This window comes from Nicotiana tabacum, chromosome 18 (genome assembly GCF_000715075.1).
Source record: "Nicotiana tabacum cultivar K326 chromosome 18, ASM71507v2, whole genome shotgun sequence".
Classification (NCBI taxonomy): domain Eukaryota; kingdom Viridiplantae; phylum Streptophyta; class Magnoliopsida; order Solanales; family Solanaceae; genus Nicotiana; species Nicotiana tabacum.
Window position 1 is genome coordinate 60,984,847 of NC_134097.1, and position 8,571 is coordinate 60,993,417.

Consider the following 8,571-nt stretch of genomic DNA (forward strand, 5'->3'; position numbering starts at 1 on the left):
TTTATACTTCATCAATAAAAAGTTCAAATCCTCTTGAATATATTTATTCTGATGTTTGGGGACCTTCCATGTTACCTCCATTAACATGTTTCACTATTATTTAATCTTTGTTGGTCATTTTATGAAGTACATTTGGCTATTTCCAGTGAAAGCAAATTATGAAGTCTCCCTAATACTTCCTATATTTAAATCAGTTATTGCAATATTTTTCAAACGCCTCATCATATCTTTTTATTCGAACAATGGAGGGGAATTTATTAAGCTTAAATTTTTTTTGAAATGAATGGAATTTCTTATTTCCTCACTCCCCCTTATATACCAGAACACAGTGCACCTGTTGAGCGTCGTCACCACCAAATAGTAGAAATTGGTTTAACCCTTCTTCATAAAGCAAATTTACTCTGAAATGGTCGTATGCTTTTCTCACTACAACATATCTCATCAACCGTCTTCCAACACTGATTTTAAACTAAGACTTTTTTTATTTTTATAAATTATTTGGGTATTCTCCCAATTATAAAACACTGCGAACCTTCTGATGCTTGTGTTACCCATGGCTTAAACCGTATAATCAACACAAGCTTGATCCTAAATCACGACCATGTATTTTTCATGGATATTCTCAAAACCAGTCTAGCTTTAAATGCTTTGATCTAACAACAAATAAAGTTTTCCTCTCCAGACATGTCGACTTTGTGGAAGATAATTTCCCATTTCTAATCTTGAGACCCAAGAGCAACGTCCAAATCCTTCTTCTGTCAATACATGGACCCTTCATATATTTTGATACCCTTCCATAAAAACTCTAAACCAAATCGCATTATTCAAAACCCCTCCTTTCACTCAATGCAACCCATTTTTGCATCTCCTATGGCGTTAATTCCCCAACAAACAGTTTCTAATAATATCCCATCCTCTAACATGTTATTGCAATCACAAAGCTTACCAATATTGGGATCCAAAATAATAAGGTGTTGTGCGAAAGCTAACAATGCAAACCTTGGTGACAATAAATTATATGAAAAAATAAAAATATATTATAAGATAATATAATAACAAAAGATTACTATGATCTAGCAAAAATAACTTTCTCTCTTTAGGATTAGAATTTCTCTCAGCGACAGCTGAAATGACAAGAAAATCAAAGACGAGAGGAGGAGGTCAGAAGATCCAAGGCAGTCAGACAATGAATTCAGTGAGAAAGGGAGTACTGCAATCGGGAGATGCAAAGAAAATGAAAAACATCAACGCGATCCAAGGGATTATACCTTTGGATATTAGTCAATTATCCAATCAAGCAACACTGCAGGGAGGGAACAGGAGAAATGATGAAATTCAAGTGTCGAACAGGGCCTTATAGGCAAACCTTATGGAAAAGGAGATAATGACGACCAAAACTACAGATTCGACTAAAAGAATCAACTAATAAGTTATGGAGCAATGTTATGGGTTCAATACCGATAGAGAAAGGACCGGATCTAATTGAGGAAAATACTGAAATAAATGTGAAAACTACAACGGAAGATATTAAGGATGAGGTTGATTATTGGACAACAGTGATGGTGTGCTATGTCCTAAGGTCTAATTTACCACATGTAGTAATGGATGGATATTTAGGAGAATTTGGGGTTCATTGGAAATTGACAAAGTAGTGCAATTAAACAGATGTATGTTTTTAGTACGGTTTCATAGTGTAGAAAGCAGAAGCAAAGCAGTGGAAGAAAGAGTCCAAATGTTTGATAGAAAGACTATAATTGTGAAGTAATGGAAGCCAGATATGGAGATCACAAAGGATAAAATGGAGAAGATTCCTATATGGGTACGATTGACAGTGCTAGACATCAAATATTATGGACAAGTGGCTCTCACAAAAAAGGTGGTCTAATTGGAAAACCCCCTCAAGGCCGATGCAACAACTACTAAAAAGGAAAGTTTAACATATGCATAAGTTTTTGGTGGAAGTGAAATTGAACCAACAATACCCGATAAGCATTAGATTTGAAAATGAGTGTGGAATAATTATTGAGCAGGTAGTTCATTACGAGTGGAAGCATGTTCTATGTGGGAAATGCAAGAATTATGGTGTCACGACCCCGGTTCACCCTCGGTGAATCATCGTGACGACACCTAGTCTCTACAACTAGGTAAGTCTAAAATGCAAAAGATAAACCAAATTTGCAAAAGAAAATAATTTAAAACAGATATAGTGTAATAAAACAACGTTTACAAATGCCGCACAACATACACAATATTAACTCTAAAAAAACTACTACATTTTCCCAAAATCCGAAAACCCATGAATCACAAGCTACGAATATAATAAAAATGCTCTAACTCCGGAATGTCTACATAAACAGAAGAAAATAGAAGGGATATCACTACAAGATAGAATGGAAAGGGAATCCTCAGTCTGCGGGCACGTCAAATATACCTCAAAGTCTCTGGGGCAGTCGCCTCGCCGCAAGGGTGATAGGACTGAGTCAAAGTACCTGGATCTGCACATGAAAAATATGCACAGAAGGGGCATGAGTACACCACAGCGGTACTCAGTAAGTGCCAAGCTTAACCCCGGTCGGGTAGTGACGAGGAAGGTCAGGACCCTACTGAGGTTAAATAAAATATAAGGTACAACAATGTAGAATAAGACAATATAATTAAGTGCAATAGTAAGAAATAACATAGAATAGAAAGAACAACAATAACTAGAACAAAGACAAAATAATCACGGAAAGGAAATACAACTCAACACAGAGATAACAACCGGGTTACCTTCCAGGATAACGTCCTGTAGTCCCAATTACATCTATCCAGTGGATCTCCCGGGATACTGTCCCATAGTCCATCATATATATCCGAAGAATCTCCCGAGATCCCGTCCCGTAGTCCAACTATCAGTGCGCGGGGATCTATCGGAATCCCAATCCGTAGTCCCAAATATAAATACCCAGTATTGGGGGAATCTACCAGGTGCAGTTCCGTAGTTCCATATAACTGTGTAGGGGGATCTACCAGAATCCCACATCCGTAGTCCTAATTAACTCTACTGGGAGTGTGATCTAAAGTACCCCTCCACTCAATACATGGTACACGTGGCATAGCCAGTATCATAGTTTTGGCGTGACAATCAAGAATAGTATAATGGGGCGACAACCAGTCCATGCCCAAAATAATATTAAAATCTACCATGCTGAGCAACAATAAATTTGCTCTGGTCTCAAAACCAATAAAAGCAACCAAACACGACCGATAAATGCGGTCCACAATAAGAGAATCTACCACAGGAGTAGAAACATAAACAGGGGAACTCAAAGAATCTCGAGGTACACCCAAATGCGAAGCAAAATAAGAAGACACATAAGAGTAAGTGGAGCCTGGATCGAATAGAAACCGATGCATCTCTGTGACAAACCAGTATAATACTTGTGATGACAGAATTAGAGGCAACAACCTTGGTACGGGCAGGAAGGGCATAGTATCTGTCCTGGACTCCCCCTCTAGGGATACCTCTACCTCCCCGACCTCCACCTCTAGCTAGCTGAGCAGGTGGGGTAGCAACTAGAGCTGTAACCATAGCCTGAGAACTCTGCGGGGCACACTGTAGCTGAGAAGTCTGCAGAGGTACACCCCTATCAAGTCTGGGGAAATCCCTCACCATATGGCGTATGTCACCACACTCAAAACAAGCTCTGGGAGGATGTGGCGGCTGTGATTGGCTCAGGCCGGGTCTTCTGGACTGACCTCTGAAAGCACCCCGCGCACTAGAAACCGAAGGTGCATAATAAGGCTCCTGAGGCCTAGAAGGAGCTGGAATACCACTGGCTGCTGGAAGAGATGAATGAACAACGCGACTCATATAACCCCTACCATGACGACCTGCAGCAGGGGCATGGACACCAGAATAATGGCCCGACTCTCGAGACCTCTTGACCTCCCTCTCCTTAGCATGCATACCCTCAATCCTCCTAGCAATGCTCACCACCTGATGATAGGAAATATCCATCTCCAACTCACGAGCCATGCTAGACCTGATGTTGAGAATAAGGCCCTTAATAAACCAGCGAACCCTCTCACGAATAGTAGAAACCAAGGCTGGTGATATCTAGCCAAACTAGTGTAATGGACAACATATTCTGAGACAGTCATAGCACCCTGGTGGAAATGCTCAAACTCTACGCGCCATGCATCCCTGAGGCTCTGAGGAACATACTCTCTCAGGAACAGATCTGAAAACTGAACCCAAGTCAGTGAAGCAACCTCATCTAGACTGTCTAACTCATAGGTGCACCACCACTCATAGGCGGCTCCTCGAAGCTGGAAAGTAGTGAAGAAAACCCCGCTCGATCCTAATATACCCATGGTACGAAGAATACGGTAACACTCATTTAGAAATTCCAGAGCATCATCCGATGCTAGACCACTGAATACAGGAGGCTTGTACTTCTTGATCCTCTCAAGCCTCAACTGCTCATCCTCGAAAACCGCTGCCCTATCCTCGGGCTAGTCTCGGACTTCAGGATGTATAGGAATAATCTCAGGGACCTGCTTAACATGCACTCGCTACTCAGGAGTGCGGGCGGTGGGAGTTTGTGCTCCTCCCCCAGCTTGAGACGTAGCTGCAGTAAGGGGAAACAACCCTGCTTGAGCCAAAGTGGTATACATGCTCATGAATTGTGCAGAGTCTCCTGAAGTGCTGGAGTAGTAGCAACAGTAGGCGTATCAGGTGCCTGAACTCCAGCTGGAACGTGGTACCTCGGTGGCAGCTTGCGCAGGTGATCTGGCTGCACCACGTACGCGTTCTCAGCTTCTACCCTGGCCCCGGCCTCTGACGGCTGAAGTAGGGGGCGCGGGTGCCTGATCATCTCGGGTAGCGCGTGTCCTCACCATCTATGAGAGAATTGAAGACAGAAGTTTAGAATTGTGACATCAAATCTCACACGACAAGGAAATCAAATGAAGTGGAATTTTCCTAACAGTTACATAGCCTCTTGTAGATAAGTATAGATGTCTCCGTACTGATCAGCGAGACTCTAATAAATCGGCTTGTGATTCATGACTCCTATGAACCTAGAGTTCTGATACCAACTTGTCACGACCCCGGTTTGCCCTCTGTGAACCATCGTGATGACACCTAGTCTCTATGACTAGGTAAGCCTAAAATGCGGAAGATAAACCAAATTTGCGGAAGAAAACAATTTAAAACAGATAGTATAATAAAACAACGTTTAAAAGTGCCGCTCTACATACACAATATTAACTCTAAAAAACTACTACATTTTCCCAAAACCCGGAAACCCATGAATCACAAGCTATGAATATAATAAAAATGCTCTAACTCCGGAATGTCTACATCAACAGAAGAAAATAGAAGGGCTATCACTATAAGATAGAATGGAAAATGACTCCTTGGTCTTCCGACGCGGCAGATATACCTCGAAGTCTCTAGGGCAGTCGCCTCACCTCAAGGGTGATAAGACCGAGTCAAAGTACCTGGATATGCACATGAAAAACATGCGCAGAAGGGGCATGAGTACACCACAACGGTACTTAGTAAGTGCCAAGCCTAACCTCGGCCGGGTAGTGACGAGGAAGATGAAGGGCCCTACTGAGGTTAAATAAAATATAAGGTATAATAGTGTAGAATAAGACAATATAATTAAGTGCAATAGTAAGAAATAACATAGAATAGAAAGAATAACAATAACTAAAATAGAGACAAAATAATCACGAAAAGGAAATACAACTCAACACAGAGATAACAACTGGGATACCTCCAGGATACCATCCTGTAGTCCCAATTATATCTATCCAGTGGATCTCCCGGGATACCGTCCCATAGTCCATCATATATATCCGAAGGACCTCCCAGGATCCCGTCTCGTAGTCCAACTATCAGTGCGCAGGGATCTACCGGAATCCCGATCCGTAGTCCCAAATATAAATACCCAGTACTGGGGGAATCTACCGGGTGCAGTCCTGTAGCTCCATATAACTGTGCAAGGGGATCTACCGGAATCCCACATCCGTAATCCCAATTAAACAGACAAGGGGGATCTACCGGAATCTCACATCCGTAGTCTCAATGTAAATACACAACAATAACAAGAAAATATTCAGCAAATGTCAATTTCATATTAAGGGAAACAGGTAATTCTAGTCTAGCATGCTGCACAGAATTTAGGTAAAGCAGTTTGAGCAAATAAAGCAATTAAATCACTTAGACATGCTTTCTTACGCTAACAACCGGCTTAAAGTGCAAATACTATAAATAGGGAAGGAAACATACTAGTAATTACTTAATGAAAATTGGATTTTCAACGATTAGCATAAGTACGCACTCGTCACCTCACGTACAAGGCATTTCAATTAACAATAATACCAAATCCTAAGGGGAAGGTCTCCCTCACAAGGTTAGGCAAGCCACTTACCTCGAACCAGCTCAAATCAATCCGAAACCATGCTCTTGCCACGAGTACTTGACTCCAAATGCCCAAATCTGTTCAATTCAATTGCATAATGTAAATAATACTTCAAGTAACTGATTCTACAAGGAAATTCTAAGCTAATGCGCGAAATTAGGTAAAATGACCAAAACTCCCATCGGGTCCACGTCTCGGAATCAGGTAAAATTTACATTTCCAGAATCCTTACACTCTCACAAGTTCAGTCATACCAAAAGTACCAAAATCGGACCTCAAATGGTCCCTCAAATCATCACTCAAAGGTCTCTAATTAATCAAGCCCTAACCCCCAAATTACCACTGATTTTCCTTAATTTTTCATGCTTATAATGATAAAATCACTCCAATAACGGGTTTAGGGACTAAAGACCTTACCCCAATGAACTCCTCTGAAAACCCTCTTGAAAAAATGCTCCCCAAGCTTCTTCCCATTTAAAAAGAGGTGAAAAATAGCTAAATTTCGCGAAGGAAAGTATTTATATATTTCTGCCTAGTTAATCCGCTTCTGCAGCCCTATGCGGTCCCACTTCTGCGAGGACATGGTCGCATTTGCGACATTTCACTTAAAACCTAGCTACCGCACCTTCGGTTAAACTTATGCAGATACGTGGCCGCTTCTGCGGTCCTTGCTGGCTTCTCCTTTTCCCACTTCTGCGATGGCGATGCCACTTCTGCGGCTACGCATCTGTGGGACCCAACCGCAGGTGCAGTTATGACAGAAAACCAGCAGCTGAAGCTGCTCAAACAAATTCCAATTTCTTCCGACCACCTCCTGAAACTATCCCGAGGCCTCCAAGACCTCAACCAAAGGCACCAACAAGTCTAATACCACTATCCAAACTTATATCAATCCTTAAAACACCTAAAACAACATCGAAACGACGAATCAACCACAAATTCAAGACTAAAAATTTCAAAACTCCAAAAATACGCTTTTGATTAAAAAGTCTATCAATCCTTGTCCGAATGACCTGAAATTTTGCACACACATCACATTCAACACTACGGAGCTACTCCAACTTCCAGAATTCCATTCTGACCCTCGTATCAAAATCTCACTATCGAACCGGAAACTTCAAAATTCGACCTTTTGGCATTTCAAACCTAATTAGCTACGGACCTCCAAAACACCATCCGAACATGCCCCTTAGACCGAAATCACCCAACGGAGCTAACAGAACCATTAGATTTCCATTCCAAGCCTGTCTTCACACCGTTCTAACTACAGTCAAATTTCCAACACTTAAGCTCTCATTTAGGGACTAAGTGTCCCAAAACTCTCTAAAACTCAAAATCGAACATCCTAGCAAATTAAAATAGAAGAAATAAACACAAAAAAGCAGTTAATAGGGGATCGGAATATTAATTCTTAAGACGACCAGCCGGGTCGTCACATATGGGCATAAAATGATTGAGTGTAGAAAGTTCATACAGGAGGAAAGGGGGAAGACTGAGAAACAACAGGAGACAAAAGAACACATGGAGGTAGACCAACAGAGAGAAGGGAAAGAGGCACAAAAAGATCCAGCAACACAACAGGGTACAGAAATGCAACAAAAGGATAAAAGGGTGAAAATCAAACAACTAGAGATGAGTCGAGAAGAGAAGAACCAAGCTAATAATCATGGTTACAAAGTTGGTAAGTATGTGAAAAAAGCAGTGGTGGTGCAAGAAATACCACTAAACATAGGCAATGCATTTGCTACTTTAGGACAACAACAAAGTGAAGAAGGGGCAAGTACTAGTCAGGCAGGACAAAAGCTAGTAACAACTGAGCTTGGGAATGTAGGCAAACAAGGGCTGAAAGTGGCAAGGGCGGGTAAAACCCACCAACACATGGATAAAATAGGATTTTGAAATACCAGGGGACTCAAAAATCCAGATAAACAGAAGGAAGTCCATCTGTTTATGCATAACTCTCAAGCTGGATTATTTGGTCTCTTGGAAACTAAGGATAAGAGAGCCAAGGCACAGAGAGCTGCTCTTAACCTATGTAATGGATGGTCATATAGTACTAATCTAAGTCATCATAAAGGCAGAAGAATTTGGCTTTTATGGAAGCATATGGTATTTGATGATAGTATATACAAAGTCATAGAACAACTAATACATT